The sequence below is a fragment of the Rhinatrema bivittatum genome, chromosome 2 (assembly GCF_901001135.1).
Source record: "Rhinatrema bivittatum chromosome 2, aRhiBiv1.1, whole genome shotgun sequence".
NCBI lineage: Eukaryota > Metazoa > Chordata > Amphibia > Gymnophiona > Rhinatrematidae > Rhinatrema > Rhinatrema bivittatum.
In genome coordinates, this window is record NC_042616.1 from 292,805,299 (window position 1) to 292,833,191 (window position 27,893).

Here is a 27,893-nt window from a genome sequence, read left to right on the forward strand (position 1 = left end):
AAAATTAAAGAAAGGATGAAAAACACATAAAAGAAAACACATTAAAGGAGTTCGTATTAGTACCTACCTGAAGGAAGTAAGACATTTTGCATTCTTCCACGCTTTTTTGTGGTGTCTGTAAAACAGAAGTAAAACACAAAGAATCAATTTCCAGGATAACATTAAAGCTAGCATAATAAAGATAGTAAAAGGGAAACTGTATTGAATTATACTTATCTGATAAAAGTCTGTGAATTACATACAGTAGATTGATAACACAGTTCAGAAGCTAGGGGAAACATAAAAGAAATTTATTAAATACTTGGCTACAAATGAGTTAGAATTTGTCCTGCTCTGTTGAAGTTAATATGCAATGAGCTCATTGATAAATCTTAATAAGTTTTAAAGTTTCCTTTGTTTAAAACTAATTAACCTATTTGCCAGCTTAATATCTTTTAAATAAAATTTGTTATTGGCAATTAAGTCTTACTTTGTAAATTCACTACAGCTTTAACATCCATTGAACTTTTTTCATATTATTTATTGGAAGAAACCCCGAAGCCTTAATCATTGACTACCATCTTGACAGCGGAGAAAGAAGTTCCTAGCTGGGGTTATTATTATTTTGAGCATAATGTTTTGTTATATTTGTTTCATTTTATTGATGTTAATATTATGAATGTATCCTGATCACCTAAGAATATTGATAGGCGAACTATAAATCTTACAAATAATTAATTTCAGAAAGGAATAAGGGGGATCCCAGTAACAGAGAAGAGGGACCACACAGTTGCTGATTCAAGTATTTAATTCTGGATTTACCAAAAGGAAAAGTGCATTCTGTGTCAGATTCCTGTTTTCCCACAAGTTATTTAATAAAGATTATATTTTGGAACACCGGTCGTGTCCCTCTGATTTTTTTAAATGCCCTTGGTAATTGACATACCTAACGTCTTGGACTCTGGAAGATATCCTTCCCACCCAACCCTCTCCCTCTCCCCTCCCCCCAAAAAGTGGGGGAAGTGGATTGTGACATTATATGTGATTTAGTCCCATTATCTTTTGTGACTGACCCCGTGAATCTTAAAATATTCCCGGATTTCAGGGTTACACAAGAAATCTCCCTATCTCCTGAAAGGCGTGAAGGCTGCAACCTGGAGCTTCAGCCACCTTCCCAGGATGGATAAGTGGGACAAAAGAACATGAGCCAAAGTGGGCTCGTGAGTTTTGTGGAATCACACTTCTTGTCAAGATACCTCTCCCATGGGAGTGTCAGGGGAATACTATACAAGCCTCCTCTCTCTGACTTCATATATTCAGTGTTGATGCATTGCTTATAGTAAGAGACACTTTGGCGACACGTTTACACATCAAACGATCCAGCAGAAAAAAAATAAGAAGTCCTACCCAGAAATAAAGGAGCCAATTTATGGAACATGTGTGCATCCTGGTCCAAACATATGTTTGGATCAAAAAAAAAAAACCTACTTGTTGGAGTCATCATGTGCCCCCCCCCCCCCCCCCCCGACATGTCCTGAAAATCTCGTTGGATAGAACACCAAACTCAAAAGCTATTAGGGACACACACACACACACACATTGATCTCAGAAGTCTTTCTTTTCTTTCAAAATGTAGGCTAAAAATATTAAGAAAAATCAGTGATTCATTGCATTTTGAGATGTCAAATGTATTATTAATGTTATTTTACAAAGGCCTAACCTGAATGCTGCTGATGTGACACAGGCAAAGATCCAGTTATAGGAACAAGAAACACCTCCAACCCCCAAGAGCACTAGGGATGTCGGTGATTAATGATGATGGTAATTGTACAGGAGTTCCTGTAATTTCTGGGTAAAATGAAGGAGATTGCAGATTGATTATAGCTCAGCGCTGATATGACTGCATATGGTGACATCAACAGTGACCTGTAATCAGGTTGACGAGGCCTGTACTAGGCCTGCAATTGGTTACTGTGAGCGGCACAGACACCATCAACTGGAGAGCGAGAAAAATCTCCTTTCTCCCTTTGCCGAGTGGGGCAAGAAGGGGCTGAAAATGAGCTTTAGATGCCTCGATACTTATTCATTTATGTATTCATTTATTATTTTAACACAGTATCAAAAGTCCATCTGTATTCTTTGTATTATTGAGCTAAAGAAAATCATACCTGGCCAGCAACTAATTATCAGTTCTGGAGCTAAATAATACAAACGTGTAAATCAAAGGCTGGGGAACTGATTCCAAAAATTCTATAGCTGAACTTGCCACAGAAGAGGCAACGCTTCATCTTTCAAAAGGTTAGTTATAGTCACCAAAGTAAATAATTACACAGAAAACAGAGAAGAAATATTATATAATCATCATATCAGGAAACAAAATATCTACAAATAGAAAATAACATAGAAAAGATTAAAAAAAAAAAAGTAACAGGTGAGCAGGCTTTTTAATCAACGTATTCTTAATTTGCAGCTGAAAGGGAACCAAAAGGTTACGTATTTCTTTTATTTTTCCTGCTGGTTGATAATTTTTCCGTCACAAGTTCATCTCTAATTTTCATGGCTAAATCATCCAAGGAGAGAGAGAGAGAGATGTATTTATTGTTTTCACTTAACTGCAATAACACAGCGCGCTGCAATCAACAGGTGGGTTATCAATTGGTTTGTCTCTAGCTAATGGGTACTTTCACCACCGGGAGACCCAATAGGAAGACTCGGAAAGGAGAATTTTAAAAGCACGACACGCGCCAAAATTAGGGGATGCGGGAGTATGTTCAAAAATTCAAAAAAAGGGTGGGGCATGGGTTTGGTCTGGGCGGGACTACTTACGAGCACTTCCACATGCTGAGGTCCCCTGCCATATAACTTTGCTTCTGCTATGGATGGTGTGCAAGTAGTAAAACAAAACAATATAGACAGATCAGAGGGGTTTTAAAGGGAGGGGCTAACCGGGGGGAAGGGCGGCTATTAAATTAGGGGGGGGGGGTTTGAAAGTTCTATCCCTTCACTGGGCGAACTGAGAACAAACTGCGAAAACTTGCAATGACCGTCAACACACATGGTTTTTAAAATCCCCGCATTTATACGATAGAAGGAGCATTTGTGCACATAGGCACGCGTCCACTTAAAATTGAGCTCATGTATGCACGATCAGGCTATTTTATAACGTATGAGCATATGTTTTAAAATGGCTGCGTCCTTGGGGGCAGGCCAATGAATGTGCACACATGTGCGCCCATGCACCTGTTGAAAAGTTACCATCTTAGGTGATTAAAGACCTTTGAAATATTAATAGACAGTGTTATGGTTTGTGGGCCCTTGGTCCGAGGTGGGTGTTGTTACTACCTGTGGGGAGGAGACCCACAGGTCCGCACCGTTGGAAAGCGAGGTTGGGCACAGCATGAGCTCTGGGTGAGAGTCTGTGGGAAGGACCCAAGGAACTGGCAAGAGGCACAGCGAGGAGGGACCCCACAGTAAGCTGATAGGTTGCAGACTAGTACCTGGGCAGAGACCTCCAAAGGGGATGGCGCTAGGCAGAACCGAGGAGTGGGAAGCTCAAGGCAGGATGTGCAGGAGGTCTACTGCAGAGGCAACCCCGAGGGCGGAGCTGCGCAGCAAGAGAGGTACTGAAGATGACGTAGGCCAACCCGAGGAGAGGAAAAGCCCGAGTCAGGTCTCCAGGCGATGACATAGACGACCCTGAGGAGCGGGGAAGCCCAGATAGTCTCTTGTGTAGAACGTAGGCACTGCCCCAAAGAGCGCAGAAGCATGGAGATAGAACTCCCAGTGGTGAAGGTGTTCCCACGGACAACCCCAAGGAGTGGGGAAGCTGTCGAACAGGACCTCTGAAGGTGCAGACTAGCCCAAGGAGCGGGGTAAGCCAGGAGACAAGGTCTCCGGAGAGGCACACACAGGCCCCCGAGGAGTGGGTACCTGCCACGGTCCAGAGTCCAAGATAGGTCCAAGATCACCACAGGTCCGGGAGGGAAGGAGCTCATAGAGAAGCGATGGAACTCGTTGCCAACTCAGCTACCAGGGGGCGAAGGTGGAGCTTAAAAACCCTGATCCAATGACATCATCAATCAGGGACACCCTGAGGTTCCCACCATGGCAGCTTCAAAAGAGGGTCCGGTGGCACGCATGCGCACTAGGAAGGTCCAGATCAGAGTGGATGGCGCGGCAGCCCGACCGCCATGAGGAACCATGGGGTACGTGGCGGCAGAGGCTGGCTCCCGCAGCGAGCAGGCCCGGAGAGGGAAACAGAACAGTGCAGGACGTGAGTAGACGCGGTCGCAGCCGTCTGCGACCGACAGTCATAACACATTAAGTAGATCCCAATCTACTAATGCCAGTAATAGCAGTGGCTATTTCCTAACAGGTCAATTTTTAAAAACCCGCTCACGTAAAATCCGGAGGTTATGCGTGCAGCCAGGCCTTGTGCACAATGCGCGCATTTTAGGAGCCCGGTTGTGCTTCAGCTCGGGAGCTGAAGTAAGTTGCTCAACAAAGGTAAATTAAAAAAAATAAATTGGATTTAGGGGTTGGGGAGGAGAGCGGAAGGGGAAGGGGAAGGGAGGTTAGGGTAGGGGGTAGGGAAGTTCCCTCCCAGTCCGATCCTTAATTGGAGTGGACTGGGAGGGAACTATGGAAGGCCGAGATGTGTCACTGCGCAAATTTTGCAAAGTTGTTTCCCCTCTTGTGCACGCAGCCCACCGATTTTATAACATGCATGCGCCAGTGTGCACATGTTATAAAATCGGCGCATCCATGTGTGCGCACTGGATAGCGCATGCACCTATTAAAATCTACCCCTAAGTCAACTTGATTAATAGCAGTTAATAGACTTCTCCTCCAAGAACTTATCCAAACCTTTTTTAAACCCAGCTCCACTAACTACACTAACCACATCCTCTGGCAACAAATTCAAGAGCTTAATTGTAAATTGAGTGAAAAATAATTTTCTCTGATTTGTTTTAAATGTGCTACTTGCTAACTTCATGGAGTGCTTCCCAGTCCTTCTATTATCCAAAATAGTAAATTACCAATTCACATTTACCCATTCTCTTATGATTTTATAGAACTCTACCATATCCCCCCTAAGCCACCTCTTCTCCAAGCTGAACAGCCCTAACCTCTTTAGCCTTTTCTCATAGGGGAGCCATTCCATCCCCTTTATCATTTTGGTTTCCCTTCTTTGTACTTTCTCCAGTGCAACTATAACTTTTTCGAGATACGGCGACCAGAATTGTACACAGTACTCAAGGTGCAGTCTCACCATAGAGTGATGCAGAGGCATTATGACATTTTCTATTGTATTCACCATTCCCTTCCAAATAATTCCTAACATTCTGTTTGCTTTTTTGACTGCCGCAGCACACTGAGCTGACGATTTCAATGTATTATCCACTGTGGGTGGTAGCTCCTAATATGGAACCTAACATTGTGTAACTACAGTATGGGTTATTTTTCCTTACATTCATCACCTTGCACTTGTCCACATTAAATTTCATCTGCCATTTGGATGCCCAATCTTCCAGTCTTGTAAGGTACTCCTACAATTTATCACATTCCCCTTGTAATTTAACTACTCTGAATAATGTTCTATCATTTGCAAATCTGATTACTTTACTCGTATTCCTTTTCAGATCATTTTTATATATATTGAAAAGCACTGCTCCAAGTACAGATCCCTGAGGCACTCCACTGTTTACCCTTTTCCACTGAGAAAATTGACCATTTAATCCTACTCTCTGTTTGCTGGCTTTTAACCAGTTTGTAATCCAAGAAAGGACATCGTCTCCTATCCCATGATGTTTTAGTTTTCTTAGAAGCCTCTCAATAGGGATCTTGTCAAAACGCCTTCTGATAATCCAAATACACTACATCTACCAGTTCACCTTTATCCACATGTTTATTAACCCCTTCAAAAAAATGAAGCAGATTTGTGAGGCAAGACTTCCCTTGAGTAAGCCTATGCTGACTGTGATCCATTAAATACTATCTTTCTATAAGCTCTGTGATTTTGATCTTTGGAATAGATTCCACTATTTTCCCCAGCACTAAAGTCAGGCTCACTGGTTTCCCGGATCACCCCTGGAGCCCTTTTTAAATATTGGGGTTACATCGACCATCTACCAGTCTTCATATACAATGGATGATTTTAATGATAGGTTACACATTTTAACCAATAGAGCTGAAATTTCATTTTTTAGTTCCTTTAGAACCCTGGAATGCCTACCATCTGGTCCAGGTGATTTGCTACTCTTTAGTTTGTCAGTCTGATTTACTGCATCTTCCAGGTTCACAGTGATTTGGTTCAGTTCATCTTACTCATCATCCTTGAAAACCATGTCCAGAACCAGGTTCTCCCCAACATCCTCATTAGAAAACACAAAAGCAAAGAATTAATTTTGCCTTTCTGCAATGGCCTTATCTTCCCTAAGAGCCCTTTTAACCCTTTGGTCATCTAATGGTCCAGCTGACTCCCTTTCAGGTTTCCTGCTTTGGATACATTTTAAAAAGTTTTTATTATGAGTTTTTGCCTCTATGGCCAACTTCATTTCAAATACTCTCTTAGCCTGTCTTATCAATGTTTTACACTTAACTTGATAATGTTTATAATTTTTCCTATTTTCTTCAGATGAATCCTTCTTCCAATTTTTGAAGGATTTTTTTTTTTTTTGCTAAAATAGCCTCTTTTACCTCACTTGCCGGTAATCGTTTTGCCTTCCTTCTACCTTTCTTGATGCATGGAATACTTCTGGCCTGCGCTTCTAAGAATGTTTTTTTCTATTTTCCTCATTTTATCAAAGTTTCCCTTTTAAAAATTTATTGTTACAACTGTAGATTTACATATTGTTCCCCATTTAGTTCAAATTTGATCATGTTATAATCACTATTGCTAAGTGGCCCCACCACCATTACCTCTCTCACTAAATCCTACATTCCACTGAGAATTAAATCTAAAATAGCTTCCTCTCTTGTCTGTTCCATAACCAATTGCTCCATGAAGCACTCATTTATTCCATCTAGTAACTTTATATCTCTAACATGTCCTGATGTTACATTTATCCAGTCAATATTGGGGTAATTGAAATCTGTAAGCAATGAGGGAAACCAAAATTGTTTTAAATATAGCCTAAATGACGGTGTCAGCAAGCCTGACATTGTGATTTCTCAAAAAGAACTCAACCGGTCTTTTAATCATTCACCATCACTAACAAAAATCTTTTATTGGTAAATCAAAAATATATTTGTATCTAAATTTTTGTCATTTTCATTGCTGCCAAATCTTCTTCATGGATTCATATTGGAATTTAATGTCTATTTAGACTTTTAATGAAAATGACAAAAATCTAGATACAAATATATTTTTGATTTACCAATAAAAGATTTTTGTTAGTGATGGTGAATGATTAAAAGACCGGTTGGGTTCTTTTTGAGAAATCACAACATCAGGCTTGCTGACTCCATCATTTAGGCTATATTTAAAACAATTTTGGTTTCCCTCATTGCTTACAGTTTACCTGATGGGTTACTGTATTGATTCTCTTTGATTATAAATTTTTGGTAATTGAAATCTCCCATTATTACTGCACTGCCAAATTGGTTAGCTTCCCTGATTTCTCTTACCGTATACGATTTCCATCCATATAGATTCTACTGAGCATTTAGTCTCTTGTATGATCTTTATCCTGTTGGACTCTATACCCTCCCGAATATAAAATGCCACACCTCCACCAAGTTGATCTTCCCTATCATTACGATATAATTTGTACCCTAATATAGCTCTGTCCCATGGGTTATCTTCCTTCCACCAGGTCTCTGAGATGCCAGTTATGTCAATCTCATCATTTACTGCTATACACTCTAACTCTCCCATCTTACTTCTTATGTTGAGCGCCCCGTCCGCGCTCGGCCCGTGCACGGGCCTGCTTACCTCTCCAACTCCTCTGCAGGTCCTGGGTCGGCCTCTCCAGCAGCAGCCGCAAGCTCCTCCAGGCCTCAGTGTCTCGTGGCGGCAGTTGCCAGGCCTTCCTCTGACGCCAGGCCTCACGGCGGGGCTCGGTGATCTCCGTGACATTGGCCCCACCCCTAGGCACGCATGCGCGGACCACCCAGTCCCTTATAGGGCCAGGGGCGGGTCTTAATTCCGTGGCATGCCCTGATTGAACGCAGTACAAGAGGAAGTGCCTGCCTGCACTTCCTTGCCTTGGCAATCAGGTCGACACCGTGTGTGTACTAGTTTGTCTCCGTGTCTCATCGCCTGTTCCAGTCTTGTTCCAGTGTCTTCCTGTTCCAGCGTCCTCCTGTTCCAGCGACCATCTGTTCCTGTGTACCCCCAGGTAGTACCTCTTGGACTGACTCTCTGGTACTGACCTCTGCCTGCTCCTTGACCACGCTGACCGCTGCCCAGATTCTGACCTTTGCCTGCCTCCTTGACCATGCTGATTGCTGCCCGGATTCTGACCTTTGCCTGCCTCCTTGACCACGTCTGACCTCTGGAACCTGACCCCTGCTTTGGCTGACTACTCTTGGACTGATCCCTGGAACTTGACTTCTACTTTGGCTGACTATTCTCAGATTGATCTTTGGAGCATGACTTCTGCTACTACTGACCATGCCTCCTGGATTCTGGCCCTGCTCCTAGTCTTGTCATCACAGACACTCTACTGGCTTTCCTTGATCCCTCAGGCCTCTAGTCAAGACATCAACTGCGCACCCTTGATCCTGGTGGGCACACCTTTATACTTCCTATCTGGGAGACCCTGAAGGCCCACATAAGTCCAAGCGGCCCGGGACCCCAAGGGCTCCACCTGGGGGGTCCGCGGGCTTCCAGTGGTGAAGCTCCAGCCAGCCTCTGTCTCCTTCTGTGCTCCGCCACCTGGTGGCAGGTGCTTCCTGAGTCCGACCAGGGAGCCGCCCTACACTGCTCCAGAGCAAGGGTCCACCTCCAAGCGCAACATCTTAGACTTCTGGCATTGGCATACAGACATTTCAAAATGTGTTTTTTTGTTTGTATTAACAACCTGCTTTTCAGTTGATAAAGGGTAATTTGGAATCCTTTAGCTAGGGTGATTCTTTACATTTAGGCACATGGACTACTTGTGCTTTTATTGGAACCTCTCTGTTGGGATGCCCTAACTCTCCTGTTTCATTAGTATCCTTCGAAAATATCTTCCTCTGAACCATGCACTGCTGAGTGACTGTTAGCTTTCCCCCTTGTTCTAGTTTAAAACCTGCTCTATTTCCTTTTTTAAAGTTACTGCCAGCAGCCTGGTTCCACTCTGGTTAAGATAGAGACTGCCCTTTCGGAAAAGTCTCCTCCTTCCTCATAAGTTGTCCAGTTCCTTACAAGACTGAATCCCTCTTCCCTGCACCATCGTCTCAGCCACGCATTAAGACTCCGGAGCTCTGCTTGCCTCTGGGGGCCTGCACATGGAACAGGGAACATTTCAGAGAATGCCACCCTGGAGGTTCTGGATTTCAGCTTTCTACCTAAAATCCTAAATTTGGCTTCCAGAACCCCCCCCCCCCCCCCCCCCCCCCCCCCACACACACACACACACACACACACACACACACACACAATTGTCCATGTTGTTGGTGCTCACATGTACCATGACAGCCGGTTCCTCCCCAGCACTGTCTAAAACCATATCTAGGTGACCACTGAGGTCTGCCACCTTCGCACTGGGCAGGCAAGTTACCAGGCGGTCCTCACATCAACCACACCTATTGTGCTGAACAATTTTTGCTATTTCTGAAGTGAACAGTTGAGATTCATCTAAATCCAAATATTTAAATAGTACAGCTAGCCAGATTTATAGCTCCTTATAGCGCCAGATGACAGGGTAAAGCACTGAAGGGAGAGATTTGAGCACCCAGGCTAACACAGATAGGGTTTTCCTACTATCTTAGCTATGGGAGCTGCTCCTTTTGCTCAGTGGTAGCCTTCATGGTTTTGATTCAGGCAATTGTAAGTCTAAGTCCTAAGGTCTCCAGATGGAAAATAGACTATGTAATATGCCACTGACCATGGGTCTGGTGAAATATTCTGCGATTTGCCGAGCATGGCTTCCGGCATCCTGCACCTCCACGGTATCTGGCTGCTCTGAGATGGCCCCGCAATAACTCGACAGTTTCATAGACCCAACAGGCTAATGATGCCATCACTACTGCAACGTAAAGGGAAGCTCCATCCTCTGGGCCAGTGCCTCTGGGCCATATTCCTGCGTTAGTAGTTGTTCCAGTTTCTGCTTCCTGGTTTTACTTTACCTTGATTCTGCTTCCTTGTGCCGCCTGACATCCACCTCGGCACGAACTCCGCCTACCTCAACCTTGTCTGCCTGTCCACGTCTACACCTCACAATCTGGTACAGCTCCTTGGTCTGTCCTCAGGGTCTACCCCCCAAGCCCTATGACAGACTATAGCTAAGGCCCTACCTAAACTGAGAGATAAACTTCAAAAAATTGTAGCGGAGTAGCGGACAAGACAGACAAAAATGTGGGAAACAGGTGAGCAGTCACCCACTGATGGGTAAATAGCAAATCAGTAAGAACCCACTCCAGTTGCAATTTTGTAGAAATGATGACTTTCACGATAATTAGATTTTCCCCTCAGTTTAAGTAGCACCCTAGCTATGGTACTGCTACAGCAAGTGTGAAACCCTCCCATTCCATTTCACAGCTAATGAGGGATGTGCATTGGTTTTATTTTGTTTCATTTTTTACTCGCAGAAAACTGATTACCTACATAGTGTAACAAAAGCAAAATGAACAGAATAAAATATTTCCCATGCACACCCTTACAGCTAATGAGGTGCTTGTGCCAGTGTTACCACGGCATGGGCATTAAATGGAATGACGCCACCCCGCAAGACGAGTAGAACATACTTGATTTTCTGAATTTAAATCTTGAAAAACTAAGAGCCGTAATGTGTTCCTCTTTCTCACCCTTCCAACTTGAATTTATCACGTGTGAATGGCTTTCAGTAATAGCTACTGTTGTGGGTTTTGGGGAAAACAGGTGCACTTTGCTTTCTTTCACAATTTCTTAACAGCATTTTGCTGGAAATTATCAGTAAAACATTGGTGACCTAGTGGATATGAACTTCCCGCAGAAGAAACATTTGTTCTCTGGTTCTCCTGCAATCCTGATGTACATTTCTTCTGGTTTTATTTTTAGCCCCTACCACACACAAAACAGCCCGGATTGATTGGTGGTCACAGAAGCTAAAACAAGCAAAGTATGTCACATGCTTTCCTCCTCTATCAAATAGATTGCAAAGATGTATAAATGGCCTAGTTAATTTTACTTCCTGTAGTCATTTCACTTTTCAAAGCATAGATATTCTTCTCTTGCCCCATCACCTCTTTCTGAAAGAAACATCATTAGGATAAGTCATATTTGCAGTACAGGAACTAAAAGGAGACCTTTAGCTATATTCATTTAGCTATAACAGTAAGATGGAAGTTTGATACCCAAAGCATATTCTTTGTTTGTTCTTCTTTGTTTGTAAAGCGCATCAGTCTGCTTCTAATATTAGGTGTATGGTTATGACTGGGTTAAGTAAGTGCAAGAGTAGACATAAAGAGGCACCAAAAAGCTAGGCATTTGAAGCTATACATTTATTCATCTTTTTTTTTTTTTTTTTTTTGCCATTCAAGTGATGTAGGTCATTTCAGAATTCAGCACAGAAAAATAAGAAGATTCAAATAAAACTTGTTCACTTTGAATTTGGAATAATGAGAATAGTAACAGTCACAGAAATAATTTTCCCTTCATTTCACATTACCAAGGAGTAGAACTGTAGCACTTCACTCACTTCCTACTGTTGAAATGACCTTGAGCAAAGAGTAGATTGGTTCAAGTATGGCAAAAAGTCCTCACTTTATGTCCTCTGAAATGAGTGCCTATGTGTTAACTCAAATGGAATGCATTTAAAAGTAATTTAAGGGGCATTTTAAATGAAGAGGCATCGCAGAGTAGAAGTACCTCTTTGGATTTTGAACGCCAAGACACAAGGAAAATGTTAACTGCTGGGCAAGAGGAAAAGCACAAACAAGACATCCAGTGCTAACTCGTTGCCCACCCAAATCGGCGAAGGCTCATTTCTCTAATATGTGTCCTCATATTGAAAGCTTTCCACGGACAACCTTTTGCACGGAATTCTCAAGAGAATGGCAAAGCAAATGACGCATTGTCAGTAGTTTAGTGCTCTGCATTAACCCAGCCAGCTAGCTACAGGCTCTGTGCAGTAGGGAACCAACTAGTGCAAGGCAGACAAACACAGCAGCTTTCAATCCTTGCCTACCATGTCACAACAGGTGGTACTGCAAGCAGCATTATCTGTTGAAGGACAGATAGCAAAAGGTCGTCCTACAGACTCCACAGCAGTGGGATTATGGGAAGGGGAGGGGGCTGTAAGGGTTACGGAGAAAGGCTGTAAGCTGTATTAGTCAGTCTGAGTTTGCTGCTCCTCTTTCCCTGCTATCGAAGCTGGTCATGCCAGCACAGTTTCTGTGAAGAGAACCATGTAGCCGTGCATTTTGTCTCTATCCCGGTTTCCCAAATAAGGTGGTCCTTGCATGCTACCACTGATGAGTGCTAAGTAATTTCCTACTTCGCCTGGAGAGAGTGAGAGTTCCCGAGCACACACCCAGTTCTGACCCTGAGCAACATGACTGGGCCAGATCTGTGCCACTCCGACAACATTATTACATTTTCAGGAATCCAGCAAATTATTTTAATACAAATATTTTGACATAATAAGAGTCATTTTCTGTGACAAAAGAGGGTTATGCTTGCACTCTGTTTTTCCCTGGATTGGATTAGGTTGCTTTGCACAGTGAAGAAAAGGAAAGACATTTTTTTCCCTCTATAGAAGGCTAATAAGAAGCTTGCCTATTCAGGGTAAGATTCATTTTGAACCTTTTGATGGTTCCAAGTTTTAATATCTATGTAATTTTGTAACCCACCTAGAATTGTAGATAGAGCGAGCTATACATTTTTATAAAGAAATCAGGCTCATGGTTTCAGGATCCCTGAATTGATTCTAATTGAACTGGAAACCGGAACAGGAACAGGAAGAAACAGCAGAGTAGAAATAGAAATGAAAGCCCCCTACATTTAACAGAGTCTCCCAGCTCCTGGTGTCGAATGTTGTGAGGGCGCAATTTTTCACTTGGCCATTGGTGCCAAATTACCTGGTTACAGCTCTGCTATGATCCAATGGATGGGGGTAAGTTACTGCCTGTGGGACCCAGAGGTTGGTGGAGGATAGGAAAGGCCCAGGAATTTTTATTTATTTTTTTTTGCATCATCTTTGGGGTGTTGGCAGAACATTTTTTTTTGGTTTTTTCTTTTGGGATCTTTTTCTATTTATTTTTGTTTCTATTTTATGTTTATTTCATTTAAACAAAATGAAATTAAATGAACATAAAACAAAATGAAAATGAAAAAAAAAATAATAATAATAAATGAACATAAACCAAAAATGTTTGCGTGCAGTCTCCTAATATTTTATAGTTTTACTTCTAAGTCTACGCTCTGCGAGTCTCATATCATGATCTTGTTTGGGTGGTTTTGCATTATTTATTTTTTATTATGAGATATTGGAATGTCTCATGAAATATAGAAACTTTGGAGCATTATGCATTCAAGAATAGTGTGCACACCAAGAAGTGAATTTCAAAGGGATTCCAGACACAAAAATAGTGTATATACACATAAGTAGCATGCAGACCCATACATGCTATTTTATAAACATCAAGAGTATGTATGTATTTTTGGTTTCATGCGGATATTTTACCATGGAAATAAAAGGCAGTTTAAGAGCATTCTAGGGCATTAATCTCAGCACGTCCACGTACACATGCCAATGCTGTACCAAGGAGAGGTTTGAAAATGAGTCTCTATTCAGTCTATTTTGTGTACTCTAAAATTAGGGGGGTCAATACTAAGCCATTGGGCAGCCAGCAAAGTTAGCCGGATAACATTTCTGGCTAACGGGACTGAGATATTCAGCAGCATGGGTGTTACACCGAATATATCTGCCTATATCCAAATTAGTCAGGTATGTGTATCCAGCTAAATTTAGGACTGCTCCCAGGCAGATCTAAAGTTAGCTGATAACTCTGAAAATCGGAGTTAGCATAACTCTGACCAGAAATGCCCTTGCATTGCCGCTGACTTATCCAGATAAGTTTCATCCAGCTAAGTCCTTAGCTGCATGGGCGTTGAAATGAGGTGGGCTACATGGACGATGACCCCCACCAAACTTAGGGCTGGCAAGAAAAAAGCATTCATCTGCGTCAGTGACTCCTCCCTGCTCCCACAACCCCCTCCTGCTACCTGAGCCAGTGCTCTGACTCTCCCCCTTCCGTGAATCATGCTTGCAGTGGAAGTTACACTTTATAGACAGAACTTCCGCTGCAAGCAAGCTTAAAAGGGGGTATCCACATATCTAGGCCCTCTTTGCCAGCAGCTCAGACCCATCTTTTTAGTTTGTTACCTCCAGACCTGCTTTCCCTTCCCACCTCATGGAGCTATCTTGTCTCGAGCCACCGGGCCGGCCCTGCCTTCCCTTCCCTCAGTTCCCGCCTCCATGGTCCTGCTGTCTCTTGCCACTGCTGCAGCCACATGACCTGCGTTCCCATGCCGTCACCCCTGTGGTCGCTGGATCTGCCTTTACTGCCGCCACGGCCTGCACCTGCGTTGCCTCCACTGCTGATGCCGAGTGCTTCTGAGAAACTCGAGAGGAATCGCAAGGTCAGTTTATGGGGAAGACTGGGAGAACTGAAGTCCTGGGGAGCAAAGGGTTGGGGGCTAAAAGAGAGCAAGAGGAAGGAGTGGGAGGGGGAGAGAGAGCGAGAGGAGAGAGAAGTGAGGGAATAGGGAGAAGAGAGAAAGAGGAATGGATGGGAACAGGGGAAAAGAGAATGGGGGCTGAAGGAAGGGGATGGGGGCATGGGAGAGAGCAAGGGTGGGGAGAGAAGGGAGACTGAGGAGAGAGGACAGGGTAGAGGAAGAGAGCAAAGGGGTGGGGATGGGAGATAGATGTCGAGTGCTGAAGGAGGGAGACGAGATAGCAGGTAACAGGGATAAGGGGGCTGATCACAGAGGGGGGAGAGAGAAGAGAGGAAGGGACTGGGGGCAGGAAGAAAATTGAAAGGTCTGAGGGGAGGGAAGAGAGGCTGGGTCATTGTTTTTTGGGGGGAGGTATTGTGTTGGGGCCACCAAGCCTTCATTATTTTTCTTGTGGTTGGGGGGGGGGGGTTATGTTGAGGTTACCGAGCCTTTGTTGTTTCTCTCTTCTCAGCTGCCTCCTCACTTCATGCCTCCAGCACGTTACCCCCCTCCCCCTGTTCCAAGCTCTCGCCTTTCCCCTCAGACTCCCTTTTCCCCCAACTGCATTGGGAACAGAGCTGGGGGCAAATTGCCTAGCCTCCCCAACCTAAAAGGCATTCCGCTGACTCTGCTTAATGAATATATCCAGATAAGTTGGAGGCATTGAGAGGGTGGGAAATTTAAAAAAAAAAGGGGGTTTGTCCAGCTTCAGCCCGCACTTTAAACAGAAAAATCCCATTCAATGTGGAACTCAGTGTACTATACATTAACAGCCTAGCACATATGCTAAACCAGGGTCAAAAGACGTGGGCATGAATGCACTAAAATTAGCATGTTTGCACATGTAAATGAAGGGACACTTCATTTAGTGATGCTTTAACGTGTGTATAGAAAATAGCACGGTATGTTCTCCTCCACATACTATTTTAATGTGCCCTCACTCACAGATTAATTTTCAAAGGAGTTACGTATGTAAATGTAACATACTATCATGGCAATTTTCAAAAGCCCATTTATGGTTTAAAGCTGAATTTTAAAAGCCCAACGCATGTATTAATTAGGGAATGCGCGAATAGCTCGGGCTTGCGCGTGCGAAGTGGATATTAAAAGCCAACCTGGATGCGTGTGTAAATGCCACAGCGTGCATACCTCGACGTTTTCTGACAGGGGCATGGCACGGGTGTGGCCTGGGCAGGGCATGGGCATTTCGGGGCGTGAAGCTGAGGTTGCGCATAAATATTTATGCGATCCGGCGAGCTCCAGGGCCCCCTGCCGCGTAACTGTACTTCTGCTAAGGATGCCGTGTAAGTTATTAAGGAAAGATAAATAGGCAGATTGGCAGGGTTTTCAGGGGTCAGAGATAACTGGGAGGGAGTGAAGGCTATCAAAACCATGGGAGATGAACTGGGGCCAAACTGATAAACTGGAAATGGCGTCGGTGCACGCCCCTTTTAAATTCCACCGATTTACGTGGTAGAAGCAGCATTTGTGCACACCCACTTAAAATGTGGCACGTGTGCACGCGGTCAGCCTATTTCATAACATGCACATATATAGACACAAGTTATAAAATAGCCGCATCTCTAGGCGCAGGCTGATAAATGTACGCAATATTGCACCTACGCGCTGGTTTGAAAGTTACCATCCCTGAGTGCACTTACATGTGAATATCCTATGGACAATTCAATGACACATATTGTAGCAATTTTCAAAAGCCCACATGCATTTATATATGTAAAACCCAATTTTAAGCATGTAAAAGCTTTGGAAAATCAGCCCCTAATGCTGAAAATTTAACACTTGCCTTGGAGCTGGTATTAAATATTTACTATGAACACTAACTGCCTCTCTAGTAAGTATTTAATGGTGAGGACTTCTTTTAAATAACTCATTTTTTTTCTGAGGGTTGGAACTTCCAGCTGATATATGCTATGAGGTAGTTCCCGTTTTTTTAAATTTTAAGGTAGCACTGCCTCCAAGCCCAACTCGGATTCATCCATATGGACTATGAATCACTTAGTAAAGTTAGGCCTGTACAGTAATTATTGTGAGCGAATGTTCTCGATAAGTTGCAGAAAGGCCCTTTTACATTCCTGATTCAATTAATGGCCCGGGACTGGAAGTTTCCCTTTTTTCACTGCTTTTACCTGGGGGTTTGGCCTGAGTCACAAAATATGGGATGAGAGACGGTAGAAGCCTACTAGCTCCAGAAAATATTTTATCTGCTTTTTCGTTGCTAGTTTTTGGAGCTTTTGTTATGGCTTCAACTTTATTTATTTGGGGCCAGACCTGATCATACCTAATGTGGCAATTTTTTAAAGGATTTATATGCATAAAACTGGGCTTTACACACGTAAAGGTGCTTTTGAAAATTGCTATGATATATGCTAGTTTTACACGCGTAACTCCATTGAAAATTCAGACCTATATGTATGTGTACCCTAACTACTAGACTTTCTGTTTCTCTAAGATACATTTGCTTGGATTGCCTGTCAATTTTAGTTCTCACGATGTGTTAAGGGCTGCCTGCACATACCTGGAGTATATGGGCTAATCTAGGATAGAGATGATAAAATAAGAACATGCCATGCTGGGTCAGACCAAGGGTCCATCAAGCCCAGCATCCTGTTTCCAACAGTGGCCAATCCAGGCCATAAGAAACTGGCAAGTACCCAAAAACTGTCTATTCCATGCTACTGTTGCTAGTAATAGCAGTGGCTATTTTCTAAGTCAACTTAATTTATAGCAGGTAATGGACTTTTCCTCCAAGAACTTATCCAATCTTTTTTTAAACACAGCTATACTAACTGCACTAACCACATCCTCTGGCAACAAATTCCAGAGTTTAATTGTGCGTTGAGTGAAAAAGAACTTTCTCCGATTAGTTTTAAATGTGCCACATGCTAACTTCATGGAGTGCCCCCTAGTCTTTCTATTATCTGAAAGAGTAAATAACCGATTCACATCTACCCGTTCTAGACCTCTCATGATTTATTTTTTTTTACTTTTTTATTTATCAATTTTACATGAAATTAACAAAGAACTTCTTTGCCATGAAACCAGAAAAGAAATATCTTTTACAAAATAAGAAATTACATATAGATCCAGTAGTTCCACATATAATTCTTTAACATCATTTTTCTATTTTCCTTCTATACATAGACAGTATGGGGGGAAAACAATCGAATATAAGGGAGTATCAAAGGAAATACTAATTTCAAACTATACCATTACCTCCAGTTAATTAATTAGACCCATATCAAGCTATCTATGCTCTCCCATTTAGAAAAGACCGTAGCTGCTCGGGAAGAAAAAAGATGTATACATTACCATCATAATTTACTACGCACTTACACGGATAACGTAAACAGAAATTGGCACCCAATGCCATAACTTCTCATCTTAATACAAGGAATTGTTTACGTTTAAGCTGTGGATATCTAGATAAATCAGGATACATGCGAATTTGAGCACCCAAAAAAGAGGCATTTAAATTTTTAAAGTAATTTTTCATCAGTAAACTCACATCATATTCAGAATATAACGACACAAAAGTGCTGCTCTTTCGGTTACCTCTACAGTAGAATTCTCAAGGTAATCTGTGAGATTAGCCATATCAATGCCTGCATTATTAACATTATTAGCAGTTGCTACCGCAGCCCTTTTATTTGGAAGAAACAACCTCTCATGATTTTAAAAAATCCTGTGGGGCCGTAGCAGGCGATACATCAGCTATGAGAATGTCGCTGGTAGTTCATGGAGGCCAAATGTCAGCACTGTAAATTGGAACAATCTACCAGGTGTTGCAAAGAAGGTTTTCTTCTTTGCCAGAGGGTAAGGGCACTTGCCAATATTCCTTCAATAGATCAGATGTGGACATAATCTTGGTCTGCCAGGGCCTTTCAAAGATTTCCTGTATCTGCAACAGAGGGTATACATCAAATTTAGAAATTCCATTTACTTTTCTAAAATCAGTGCTGAGTTGCATCTGACTTCAGCACCAGAACAATGAGAGAGCAACCTTCACTATCAGATGCTTCAATAAGTCCCAGGTCTGCTAGTTCTGTTCCTCACTAATCTCAGTGTGTTATGCTCCTGCCCGCAAGAAGCATGGGCAGGCTCTTACCTTCTCACAGACAGACAGCCACGCTGCTGACGCTTTCTCCCTGAATCAGCTGGGGCTTGACCACTTCTGCCTTGTCTTCTGCTTCTGTATCCTTCTCGCTACAGTTACTCGCCAAGAAGTACCAGCTCGTCCTTGGATCCTCGCTTGCCCTCGACGGTATGGACTACCGCCTTCTTCTCAAGCTGTTGACAAGAGGCTTGAGGGGGGGCTTTTGAGGAGGGGGTACTGTTATGCTCCTGCCCGCAAGAAGCATGGGCAGGCTCTTACCTTCTCACAGACAGCCAGCCACGCTGCTGACGCTGTTGCTTGCTTTCTCCCTGAATCAGCTGGGGCTCCTCGCAGCTGTTCCCATGCGGCCGGCTTCTCTGTTCCTGCCTTCCCCCGACGTGCTGCTGCGATCTCGGGACCTCCAGTCAGCAGGCCGTCTCTGCCGGTGCCTGCTCAGCCTGGGTCCTTGCCTGGCTGGGAAGCTGTCCCTGCCAGTGCCTGCAGCCTGCTACAGCTCTCTGCTCTGCCTGCAGTCTTACCTCTCCTCCTGGGGCTGTCTTCACGGCATGTAGCCATTCCTGCAGTCAGCCCTTCTCCTGCTTCAGTCCTTGCAGCTCTCTGTTCTCTCTGCCGGTGCCTGCAGCCAGCCTTACCTCTCTCTGCTTCTTCCTGCTTCTGTCCATGCAGCTGGGAGCTGCTCCACTGACCTGCCTTCACCCAGCTCCAGCCCAGGGCTGCTCCACTACTTCCCTGGTCTTCCACGTGGCTGAGGATGCCACCAGCTTCCAGCTCTTCTCTCCAGCTCCCTAGGGCGCGGGCGCGCGCCTCTCTGCTCCTTTTCAAGGGCCAGCCAGGTGTGGCCCCCTGCTGACCCCTCCCTGGGCGTTGTCCACCTCAGCCCTACTAAAGGGCTCAGCTTTCAGTCTGTCTTTGCCTTCGCAAGGAGTTGGTCACTCCTAGATCCTTCGCTCCAGGAAGTCGTCCGTGTTCCAGCACTTCTGCAAGGTCCTATGTTTCTTGTTACCTGTCGGAGCTCCTCGTCCAGTCCTGATGTCTGCCTGCTTGCCGTTCCAGTCCCAAGGTCTGTCTCTTCGTCCAGTACTTGTGATCCAGTCCTGATGTTCCTGCTGTTCCAGATGTCCATGTTCCAGCCCTGAGGTGTGTCTCCTGTTCCAGTATCTGTGTTCCAGTCCTGATGTTCCTGCTGTTCCAGATATCCTTGTTCCTGATCCTGATGCTTTAACCTGCCTTGTGCTGCCAGGAGTGCAGCGTATCCTTGCCTTGTGCTGCCAGGAGTGCAGCGAACCTGCTTCCTCTTTCCTGTGCTCTCCCGCTCTCTGCGTGGTCCGCGACCAGCCTTCCTGGGCTGAGTAGGGCGCGCATGAGGCAGGGTGGTCCGCGACTCAGTCCCGCGGGTGGTCTGAGTAGGGCGCCCTGAGGGACGGTGCCCATGTCTTCCTTCAGCCCTCGTTCCTGATTCCACCTCTGTGCATCCAGTCCTGAGTCCACGCCTGTGCCTGTCCACGTCTATGCATCCTGCACCTCGTTCCTGAGTCCACGTCTAAGGATCCTGCATCTATGCCTGAGTCCACGTCTATGGATCCTGCACCTCGTCCTGAGTCCACGTCTTTGCCTGAGTCCACGTCTAAGGATCCTGCATCTATGCCTGAGTCCACGTCTATGGATCCTGCACCTCGTTCCTGAGTCCACGTCTACGCCTGAGTCTACGTCGTTCCTGAGTCTCGTCTGAATCCATGTTCCAGTCATCGCTGTCCTGGCCTCCATCCGGCCTGCCGCTTCCTGCCGTACCCTGCGGCAGGTCCGAAAGGGCTGGGAACGGTCGGAGGACTGTTCACAAGACCAACATTGCGTTGTTGGGTCTTCCGAAGCGTGCAGGTCCGGAGGAGGGCCTGTCTTCCATGTCACTCCAGCCCTGCTCCCATCCAGCCCATGCTCGGGCATGCCACGCCTCCCGCGGCATCTCTTCAGAGCCCTCTGGGGTCGAGCCGTGGCCCAAGGACACACATCACCCAGGAGTGGGATCGCTCTCCTAGCGCTCCACAACAGATTGCGAAGGCCATGTGTCCGGCGTTCATGTCCTTGTGATGGGCCTGTGCCAAGTTCCGGAGTTTCTTGCCAAAGGAATTTTTTTTTAAAAGGGAAAAAAAAACTTCAGTCCCAGTTTTTTTTTCGCTGTGCTTTACCGACCTGCTGGAGGCGCCAGCTTACTTGAACTTTTGTTTTCCCGTACCGCTAAGAGGCCTAGCACCCGATTTCACCAAGTGCCTGCTTGAGACTTTTTGCTCAGCCTGGGTACACTTGCTGTACGACCTGCAGGAGGCGCCTGCACCCAGGTTCACCGCCATCTTCCCGCTGCAGCATCTGGTTCCTGTGCTGCATGATTATCTTGTCCAGAATTTTTATTTTTTCCCTCCGAGAATGCTTGTTCACCAGCAAGAGGTACTTGCCCAGAAGAGCTTACTCTGCTGAATTTCCCGCGCATCTCGCTCACTGAGTTCACCATGTTACAAGCGATGCCTACTACATGCCAGCTTGTGGTAGACCTCTCCAGACAACCTGCAGGAGGCGCCTGCACCCCATCTGTGGTCATCCTTCCAATGGGGCCTGGAGTGTCAGTCATCTCTTCCAGCTGAACCAGCAGATGTCTTCGCTCTTCCCGCTCAGCCTCTACAGTACTTCTGTTACCACATGCTTGTCTTGCTCACCACCCTGAGCGCGAGTCCAGCAGCCTCTTCGGGAATCCGCTGCAAGCTTCACCATCCAAGCAAAGGTACTGGTCCAAGTGTGCCTTTCCAAGTAACCTACTGCCAGCTTGCTTTCAAGCCATCCTGAAGATGTCCATCTCTACCGTCAGCCTAGGACCACTCGAGTGTGAGTTAATCGAGTCACATCAAAATTCTGCCCAGTCTTGGGGCTCACTCCTAGATGGGAGTTACTGAACTTTTGTGCCTGTAATCCTCTGCACTACTCTATCCTGATTCTCACCACCTGTTACTTGAGCTGCCAGTTCTACTCACCTGAGCATCAGCAATGTCTTCACTAGGAGTTCAGTTACCAATTAAAGGACGTCAGCCTACATGCTTTGCCAAGCTTAAATCCAGCTGTGACCGCCAGCATTGACTAGCAGTCCGCTTGCCTTCTTGTACCTAAATCTAGCAGGAGCTCACACTTGCACTTACTGCCCATCCTCCAGAGACTGCAACATTATTTGGTCACCAATCAAAGGACTTTATCCAAAGTTCTTTGTCAAGTATAATTCTGTCCGTGACCACCAGTAGTGCATATCTTCAACCTGTCATCGTAAACTATTGGTTGGCATCTAACATCGAGTGCCCCACCATACTTCGAAGTGAACTTAAACCTACTGTGAGTCACCTTCCAGTCTCCAGTGCTACCAGAGTCTACTCATCGATGCATTCAAGCGGCTAGCAGGTCTGCCAAGTCGTCCAGTCCTCAAATCCCTACGCATATATTCTTGACCAACTTGGGGACGTCTGCCTTCATGTTGAGACTTCTACACCTCTACTCGCCGCAGCTCTAACAGCTACCTTGACTCCTTGCACCCATCGTGAGTCACTGAACTGCCAAGTTCCTGGAGTCATCTACTCAACGACTAACCTTCACCTAGTACTCCAACCTGCACCGCAGTTTCAGTCTTAAGTTTATGGACCTCCATTTAAGCCAAGTCTTGGATGGAGCCTTGTCTCTGCCTTGATCCTAGAACCAAGATGGCATCTTGTGGTTCTGTACCCTACACCCTGCCTGATCTACGCCTTCAGCATTCCGTGTTCTATGTTTTGTCTTGCCTGGACCTTGACCACTTCTGCCTTGTCTTCTGCTTCTGTATCCTTCTCGCTACAGTTACTCGCCAAGAAGTACCAGCTCGTCCTTGGATCCTCGCTTGCCCTCGACGGTATGGACTACTGCCTTTTTCTCAAGCTGTTGACAAGAGGCTTGAGGGGGGGCTTTTGAGGAGGGGGTACTGTTATGCTCCTGCCCGCAAGAAGCATGGGCAGGCTCTTACCTTCTCACAGACAGCCAGCCACGCTGCTGACGCTGTTGCTTGCTTTCTCCCTGAATCAGCTGGGGCTCCTCGCAGCTGTTCCCATGCGGCCGGCTTCTCTGTTCCTGCCTTCCCCCGACATGCTGCTGCGATCTCGGGACCTCCAGTCAGCAGGCAGTCTCTGCCGGTGCCTGCTCAGTCCGGGTCCTTGCCTGGCTGGGAAGTCGTCCCTGCCAGTGCCTGCAGCCTGCTACAGCTCTCTGCTCTGCCTGCAGTCTTACCTCTCCTCCTGGGGCTGTCTTCACGGCATGGAGTCGTTCCTGCAGTCAGCCCTTCTCCTGCTTCAGTCCTTGCAGCTCTCTGTTCTCTCTGCCGGTGCCTGCAGCCAGCCTTACCTCTCTCTGCTTCTTCCTGCTTCTGTCCATGCGGCTGGGAGCTGCTCCACTGACCTGCCTTCACCCAGCTCCAGCCCAGGGCTGCTCCACTACTTCCCTGGTCTTCCACGTGGCTGAGGACGCCACCAGCTTCCAGCTCTTCTCTCCAGCTCCCTAGGGCGCGGGCGCGCACCTTTCCGCTCCTTTTCAAGGGCCAGCCAGGTTTGGCCCCCTGCTGACCCCTCCCTGGGCGTTGTCCACCTCAGCCCTACTAAAGGGCTCAGCTTTCAGTCTGTCTTTGCCTTCGCAAGGAGTTGGTCACTCCTAAGATCCTTCGCTCCAGGAAGTCGTCCGTGTTCCAGCACTTCTGCAAGGTCCTATGTTTCTTGTTACCTGTCGGAGCTCCTCGTCCAGTCCTGATGTCTGCCTGCCTGCCGTTCCAGTCCCAAGGTCTGTCTCTTCGTCCAGTACTTGTGATCCAGTCCTGATGTTCCTGCTGTTCCAGATGTCCATGTTCCAGCCCTGAGGTGTGTCTCCTGTTCCAGTATCTGTGTTCCAGTCCTGATGTTCCTGCTGTTCCAGATGTCCTTGTTCCTGATCCTGATGCTTTAACCTGCCTTGTGCTGCCAGGAGTGCAGCGTATCCTTGCCTTGTGCTGCCAGGAGTGCAGTGTATCCTTGCCTTGTTCTGCCAGGAGTGCAGCGAACCTGCTTCCTCTTTCCTGTGCTCTCCCGCTCTCTGCGTGGTCCGCGACCAGCCTTCCTGGGCTGAGTAGGGCGCGCATGAGGCAGGGTGGTCCGCGACTCAGTCCCACGGGTGGTCTGAGTAGGGCGCCCTGAGGGACGGTGCCCATGTCTTCCTTCAGCCCTCGTTCCTGATTCCACCTCTGTGCATCCAGTCCTGAGTCCACGCCTGTGCCTGTCCACGTCTAAGGATCCTGCATCTATGCCTGAGTCCACGTCTATGGATCCTGCACCTCGTTCCTGAGTCCACGTCTATGCCTGAGTCCATGTCGTTCCTGAGTCTCGTCTGAATCCATGTTCCAGTCTTCGCTGCCCTGGCCTCCATCCGGCCTGCCGCTTCCTGCCGTACCCTGCGGCAGGTCCGAAAGGGCTGGGAACGGTCGGAGGACTGTTCACAAGACCAACATTGCGTTGTTGGGTCTTCCGAAGTGTGCAGGTCCGGAGGAGGGCCTGTCTTCCATGTCACTCCAGCCCTGCTCCCATCCAGCCCATGCTCGGGCATGCCACGCTTCCCGCGGCATCTCTTCAGAGCCCTCTGGGGTCGAGCCGTGGCCCAAGGACACACATCACCCAGGAGTGGGATCGCTCTCCTAGCGCTCCACAACAGATTGCGAAGGCCATGTGTCCGGCGTTCATGTCCTTGTGATGGGCCTGTGCCAAGTTCCGGAGTTTCTTGCCAAAGGAATTTTTTTTTAAAAGGGAAAAAAAAACTTCAGTCCCAGTTTTTTTTTCGCTGTGCTTTACCGACCTGCTGGAGGCGCCAGCTTACTTGAACTTTTGTTTTCCCGTACCGCTAAGAGGCCTAGCACCCGATTTCACCAAGTGCCTGCTTGAGACTTTTTGCTCAGCCTGGGTACACTTGCTGTACGACCTGCAGGAGGCGCCTGCACCCAGGTTCACCGCCATCTTCCCGCTGCAGCATCTGGTTCCTGTGCTGCATGATTACCTTGTCCAGAATTTTTATTTTTTCCCTCCGAGAATGCTTGTTCACCAGCAAGAGGTACTTGCCCAGAAGAGCTTACTCTGCTGAATTTCCCGCGCATCTCGCTCACTGAGTTCACCATGTTACAAGCGATGCCTACTACATGCCAGCTTGTGGTAGACCTCTCCAGACGACCTGCAGGAGGCGCCTGCACCCCATCTGTGGTCATCCTTCCAATGGGGCCTGGAGTGTCAGTCATCTCTTCCAGCTGAACCAGCAGATGTCTTCGCTCTTCCCGCTCAGCCTCTACAGTACTTCTGTTACCACATGCTTGTCTTGCTCACCACCCTGAGCGCGAGTCCAGCAGCCTCTTCGGGAATCCGCTGCAAGCTTCACCATCCAAGCAAAGGTACTGGTCCAAGTGTGCCTTTCCAAGTAACCTACTGCCAGCTTGCTTTCAAGCCATCCTGAAGATGTCCATCTCTACCGTCAGCCTAGGACCACTCGAGTGTGAGTTAATCGAGTCACATCAAAATTCTGCCCAGTCTTGGGGCTCACTCCTAGATGGGAGTTACTGAACTTTTGTGCCTGTAATCCTCTGCACTACTCTATCCTGATTCTCACCACCTGTTACTTGAGCTGCCAGTTCTACTCACCTGAGCATCAGCAATGTCTTCACTAGGAGTCCAGTTACCAATTAAAGGACGTCAGCCTACATGCTTTGCCAAGCTTAAATCCAGCTGTGACCGCCAGCATTGACTAGCAGTCCGCTTGCCTTCTTGTACCTAAATCTAGCAGGAGCTCACACTTGCACTTACTGCCCATCCTCCAGAGACTGCAACATTATTTGGTCACCAATCAAAGGACGTTATCCAAAGTTCTTTGTCAAGTATAATTCTGTCCGTGACCACCAGTAGTGCATATCTTCAACCTGTCATCGTAAACTATTGGTTGGCATCTAACATCGAGTGCCCCACCATACTTCGAAGTGAACTTAAACCTACTGTGAGTCACCTTCCAGTCTCCAGTGCTACCAGAGTCTACTCATCGATGCATTCAAGCGGCTAGCAGGTCTGCCAAGTCGTCCAGTCCTCAAATCCCTACGCATATATTCTTGACCAACTTGGGGACGTCTGCCTTCATGTTGAGACTTCTACACCTCTACTCGCCGCAGCTCTAACAGCTACCTTGACTCCTTGCACCCATCGTGAGTCACTGAACTGCCAAGTTCCTGGAGTCATCTACTCAACGACTAACCTTCACCTAGTACTCCAACCTGCACCGCAGTTTCAGTCTTAAGTTTATGGACCTCCATTTAAGCCAAGTCTTGGATGGAGCCTTGGTCTCTGCCTTGATCCTAGAACCAAGATGGCATCTTGTGGTTCTGTACCCTACACCCTGCCTGATCTACGCCTTCAGCATTCCGTGTTCTATGTTTTGTCTTGCCTGGACCTTGACCACTTCTGCCTTGTCTTCTGCTTCTGTATCCTTCTCGCTACAGTTACTCGCCAAGAAGTACCAGCTCGTCCTTGGATCCTCGCTTGCCCTCGACGGTATGGACTACTGCCTTTTTCTCAAGCTGTTGACAAGAGGCTTGAGGGGGGGCTTTTGAGGAGGGGGTACTGTTATGCTCCTGCCCGCAAGAAGCATGGGCAGGCTCTTACCTTCTCACAGACAGCCAGCCACGCTGCTGACGCTGTTGCTTGCTTTCTCCCTGAATCAGCTGGGGCTCCTCGCAGCTGTTCCCATGCGGCCGGCTTCTCTGTTCCTGCCTTCCCCCGACATGCTGCTGCGATCTCGGGACCTCCAGTCAGCAGGCAGTCTCTGCCGGTGCCTGCTCAGTCCGGGTCCTTGCCTGGCTGGGAAGCCGTCCCTGCCAGTGCCTGCAGCCTGCTACAGCTCTCTGCTCTGCCTGCAGTCTTACCTCTCCTCCTGGGGCTGTCTTCACGGCATGGAGTCGTTCCTGCAGTCAGCCCTTCTCCTGCTTCAGTCCTTGCAGCTCTCTGTTCTCTCTGCCGGTGCCTGCAGCCAGCCTTACCTCTCTCTGCTTCTTCCTGCTTCTGTCCATGCGGCTGGGAGCTGCTCCACTGACCTGCCTTCACCCAGCTCCAGCCCAGGGCTGCTCCACTACTTCCCTGGTCTTCCACGTGGCTGAGGACGCCACCAGCTTCCAGCTCTTCTCTCCAGCTCCCTAGGGCGCGGGCGCGCGCCTTTCCGCTCCTTTTCAAGGGCCAGCCAGGTTTGGCCCCCTGCTGACCCCTCCCTGGGCGTTGTCCACCTCAGCCCTACTAAAGGGCTCAGCTTTCAGTCTGTCTTTGCCTTCGCAAGGAGTTGGTCACTCCTAAGATCCTTCGCTCCAGGAAGTCGTCCGTGTTCCAGCACTTCTGCAAGGTCCTATGTTTCTTGTTACCTGTCGGAGCTCCTCGTCCAGTCCTGATGTCTGCCTGCCTGCCGTTCCAGTCCCAAGTTCTGTCTCTTCGTCCAGTACTTGTGATCCAGTCCTGATGTTCCTGCTGTTCCAGATGTCCATGTTCCAGCCCTGAGGTGTGTCTCCTGTTCCAGTATCTGTGTTCCAGTCCTGATGTTACCTGCTGTTCCAGTTCCATGTTGCAGCCCTGAGGTGTGACTCCTATTCCAGTATCTGTGTTCCAGTCCTGATGTTACCTGCTGTTCCAGATGTCCTTGTTCCAGCCCTGAGGTCTGTCTTTATCCTTGTTCCTGATCCTGATGCTTTAACCTGCCTTGTGCTGCCAGGAGTGCAGCGTATCCTTGCCTTGTGCTGCCAGGAGTGCAGCGAACCTGCTTCCTCTTTCCTGTGCTCTCCCGCTCTCTGCGTGGTCCGCGACCAGCCTTCCTGGGCTGAGTAGGGCGCGCATGAGGCAGGGTGGT